This window comes from Bidens hawaiensis, unplaced genomic scaffold (assembly GCF_021521415.1).
Source record: "Bidens hawaiensis isolate Kalapana, Puna unplaced genomic scaffold, B.hawaiensis_p1.1 tig00041711_1, whole genome shotgun sequence".
NCBI lineage: Eukaryota > Viridiplantae > Streptophyta > Magnoliopsida > Asterales > Asteraceae > Bidens > Bidens hawaiensis.
The window spans coordinates 75,290-80,412 of NW_027497386.1; the positions used below are offsets into that span (position 1 = coordinate 75,290).

The window sequence follows — 5,123 nt, forward strand, 5'->3', positions numbered from 1 at the left end:
CTTTTTTGTCAGATTTAATCTCAACCACATATTCCAATCAATTTAATTAAATGTGTGGCCTAGAATTGAGTTCTTAAGTTCTTAAAACTCAACATGATTTTTAAAATATCTCTCCCTTTTATATATATATATATATATATATATATATATTATAGTATTTTGCATGCCATTTTTAGACCACCTTTATACAAAGACTCATCTTTCAAGCTTCACCAAAAACAGAAACCACCACCATTATTATTATCATCATAAGAATCCAATTTCTTTACCTTCTCCTCTCTTCAATCACAAACCCTACTTTCTCACTTTCATCAAGATAATGTCGAACCAACCACCGATTGCGAAAACCGACGTGGAGACCGGACAAACTCAACCGCTGTACCCGAAGATGTCCGAGTCTCCTGAGCTCCGTTGGTCGTTTATTCATAGGATCTACTCCATCGTTGCGATACAGTTACTTCTCACCATCGCTTTCGGTGCTGTTATCGCCTTGTATCATCCGATCAACACTTTCTTGACGACTACTAGAGGCGGATCCATTTGTTTTCTACTTGCCTTCATCACTCCATTGATCGGTATGTGCTTGGTTGTACGGATGTAAACGAGCCGAATCGATGAGTCTCAAGCTCTGCTCGTTTATTATTTCTTAACTATTTTATATACGTTATTAGTATTTGTTATATAACTTGAGAAAACCTTAAATGAGGCTAAGATCGGATCTAGCTCAAATAGTACCTTAAATGAGCATAGCTTGGCTCGAACTTAGTTGTGCATTAGAAACCGAAACACCCCCCCCCCCCCCCAAAGCCAAAAAAATGAATCGTAACAAAACCAACAGTTTCGTCTTGTGTTTTTGTAAATACCGACCTTACGGGTTGGTTTTGGTTTTACATGTAATAAAAATCGAAAAACCTAACTGAACCGAAACTTCTAGATTTTTATTTTTATTTTTTGTTATAAGTAATATATAAGAATTTGATAAATATGTAACTTAATTATTCTGGCCCAAATATATATAATAATCAATTACTTATTAATTAATAAAATGATATAGGCAAATAGTTATATTTTTGGGTCAAAATATATTTTCGGCCCAAAACTTTTAAAACCAAATGGCTAAACCGAAAAACAAAACCGAACTTAAACAAAAACGAAAATTGAATGGTTTCAAAAATCCAAAAACCGAAGTTTTGGCCTTTGGTTCAGTTTTGTGTCACTAATCCAAACTGAACCGTGCACACCCCTAATGCATTGTGAAATTAATAAATAGGTGACCAAAATAGATAAAAGTTAAGTATACACAAAACTCGCTAAGGCTCGACTAGATTAAACGAGCTTCCCATACAAGGCTCGGATACACTAGGCTCATTTCGAGCGTTTTATCAATGTGATCTCTAGTAACTCCCGAACAGCTTGGCTGGTTTGCACCCGTACTTGATTCTTGTGATTTGATGATAATACTAATTTTGTGTTATAATTTCTGCCTTACAATTATTTCATAAATATATTATCGTCAACTCGCTAGAGCTTTTGTATCATTATTTAGTTTGGTTTGATCAGATATCTTTGTTGAAGTAATGTGTTTGTACAGTCGCGTACCCATTGTATTACTATCGTCAGCGTCATCCTGTGAACTATGTGCTCTAGCGTTCCTCACCGTCTGTGTGGCCTTTTTAGTCGGTTTGACATGTGCCATCGTTAGCCGTAATATTCCTAAACTCCATCAGTTCATGTTTACTTTAAAATTTTCAAAAGAAAATAAACTATTGAAGAACAACTTGTTTAATGTTTGCAGGTAAGGTGATACTTGAAGCTGCTATTTTGACTACAGTAGTGGTTGTGAGTCTGACTTTGTTCACATTTTGGGCTGCTAAGGGAGGTTATGACTTCGGTTTCTTTGGCCCATTCTTGTTTGGTTCGCTTATGGTTATTCTCGTCTTCGGCCTCATTCAGGTTCGCTTATGCTCTGCTTGACTTGGTTGTTATATAATATATAAATTTTATGCCTTTATAGCTAAATTTTTTATGTATATTTAACTATAACTTTTATATATAGTATTTAGTCATTTTTATGATAATTTTATAAATAATAATAGTTGATGTATAATCTTTTAAAATAGTATAATAATAGGCTCATTTATATATGCTCACCAGCATGAGCTAGATAGGTGAAGCTCGAGCTCGGGCTCGCTTATTAAACATGCTTATTTTAGGCTTGAGCTTGTTTAAGTTCAACTCGATTTGAGCTTTTAGTGAACCCATCTCAAGTAACTCACGAGCGGCTTGACATGTTTACACTCCTAGTTAAATTATAACTATTTCTATTAGCCTGATTATTTGTTCTAAATATGTAATTTTAGAGTATTAGTAAGAAAGAAAATAAAGCAGAAGAAAATATCAGACTAAACAAAACAGGTTGTGTTTGTGTGGACCCGTGAATAATTGTGTTGTGTGAGGTTCACGAGTCTGACACGATTTCAGTTCAAACATAATTGTTTTCTATACCTTTTCTTGTTTACACGTTAAATTTTTTATTTGTTTTGCAGGTATTCTTTCCTCTGGGTAAAATTTCGGTTATGATGTACGGTTGTTTATCTGCCATAATCTTCTGCGGATACATAGTCTACGACACTGATAATCTGATCAAACGATACACATATGACGACCACATCTGGTCTGCGGTTGCTTTGTATCTTGATGTCATCACTCTTTTCATGGGCTTGCTTACTGTCTTCACTGCTGCTAAAACCTGAATCCTTATGATGGAATTTATATGACACTAATTCGTTACATTTGGAACATATATCTATAATTTTGGTAAAGTAGGAAATCGGGCTGGTATTCAAACTGCTATTTGAACTAAGAACAGTATATGTAATTATGCAAGACTTCATTTACACTAATTGGTTGCATGTGGAATATACATATATTTATATTTGTAGAAGATGAAATAGGAATCTGAAACAGGAAGCAACCCAAGGGCTGGGCCGGGTTGGGCCGAACCGGGCCTATGTTTCACATAATTATACAAAATTGTTATTATTATTTTTGGTAAAAAGTTAGCTGCCAAACATGGTTAAAAATATAAAAAGATTGTGATAGTGATAATCTACTAAGCTATGACTTGTAACCTGAGCACCCACATTGGCCTATTGATCAGAGGTGTTGGGAAAATTGTTGAGTCGGATATTGAAAAAGTTCAAGATAAACCGCACAAGAGTTACGGTTATCTTGAAAGATGTTGGCAAGGGCATCCGGCTATGGTCTACGGATAGACTATTGACATTTAGGGAAGACTTGGCATTTGTTTAGGTGGTTGATATATATATAAAATGGTTTCTGGTGTAATTTCTCTAAAGTCATATGCCCGAGGATTTATATAAGACGAAGGGTTGGCCGAGGCTCGACTCGGTTCGGTCTTGGGTTTCTCGGGCTACATAAATTCTTAGAAGCACATCCTTTCATATGGATGGCTAGGAGAGTAACGTGGTAGGTAGGCTATCAATTAATTTAAAAATGGCCCCTCTTAAAGATTATTGGTAGTTGAGTAGCTAAATAATATAGAAAGTATTGTCATAGAGGCACGCAGGTACTTTTTAACTTTTCATTCAAAAACGCGTTTAATTAATTTCTTAAAAGACTAACTTACTTGTACATATGTTAAAACGTATTCATCCATGCTGTTTTTAGATGTCTTTCATGCAAACACTTAAAACTCCAAGCTTAACCAAAAACAGAAAACCCCTATCACCTATACACCAATATCATTCATATTATTATTAAAAGAATCTTATCTCATTACTTTCACATTTCTTAAATCACAAGCTCTAGTTTCTCAACTTCATCTCATTTATTTATCTCATTTTTTATTTATTAATCAGTATGTGTTTGATTTTTCTAAAGGGCGAGCTTGAGTCATGGGTCATTTTTTTTAAGCTCGTGCTTGGTTCGGGCACAATTGGTTTTCAAACTAATTTGCACATGGTTTTAGTTACTTTTATATTGTTGGACTTAATTCACGTCCTCAAGTCAATGACGCGGGTTGGACTGACTCATCAAGCCTATGACAGGTTGGTGTCTTGTTTATCAAGTTGAGCACGTAACTTGGTTTATATGGAATAAATTACTTGCTGAGCAAGTCGAGCCAATGACTTGGACAACAAGCAATTTATTTATTACTTATTGTTCAAATTTATTTTTACTAATTAGTATTTGAGTATGATAAAGAGTTTGTATTTTAGTCTAATTAGGTTTTCATGTTTAAACTAGTATATATGAAAAAAAAAAGAGTTTTGAGTATTGTAATTTTCGAGCTAATGAGAATTACAATGACAAAGCTTATGATCTAAATTTTGTTTTTATGTACATCGATTCTAGCTATCAAACTTCATATATATTTTAAGAGAACCTTAAAGAGCAAAAGCTCGTCTCGAGCTCGGTTGTGCATTGAGAAATTAATACATATAGAATTTCAAAATAGATAAAACTTAAAATTACACAAGATCGTGAAGGCTTGACGAGCCTAAACGAGCTTACCATACAAGAGAATAAATGCATGATTTAATGACCAAATAATATTATAATAACAGTATCCGCTCAGACACTATAGTTGAATTGTGTTGAACCAACAGACAACACTAAGCGTCTTTTGTATGATAACTAAACGAGCTTTTTTGAGCTTGGAAAAATAATGCTCGTTTTGAGCTTTTGTCGTTCCGATCTCAAGTAACATGCGAGCAGCTTGGCTCATATGTAAATTACACCCCTGCTTGATTATAGTGAATTGATGATCCTAATATTGTGTAATAATCTCTTTCTAACAATTATTTCCTAAATATGTTATCATCAATTAGGTAGAGTTTTTGTGTCATTATGTAGAGCATATTTGGGATTGAGTTTAAAATATGTTTATTGGCTTATTGGCTTTTTTTAAGCCATTTTGAAAAGCCAGGATGTAGGGCTTTTGGAAAACTGCTTTTTAACCATTTCAAAAAGCTAAAATAAGAAATATTTTTGTGATTGGCAAACACATTTTAATTTATAAGCTTTTTAAAAACACAAATAAGCCAATAAGCAATTTTCAAACTCAATCCCAAACATTCTCTTAGTTTGGTTTGATCATA

The 5,123-nt window shown here is 33.8% G+C and overlaps 1 pseudogene; it reads left to right on the plus strand.

Moving 5' to 3' along the window:
• The first annotated feature begins 319 nt into the window (after positions 1 to 319).
• On the plus strand, positions 320 to 2,753 carry LOC143593128 (protein LIFEGUARD 2-like; annotated as a pseudogene).
• The last annotated feature ends 2,370 nt before the right edge of the window (positions 2,754 to 5,123 follow it).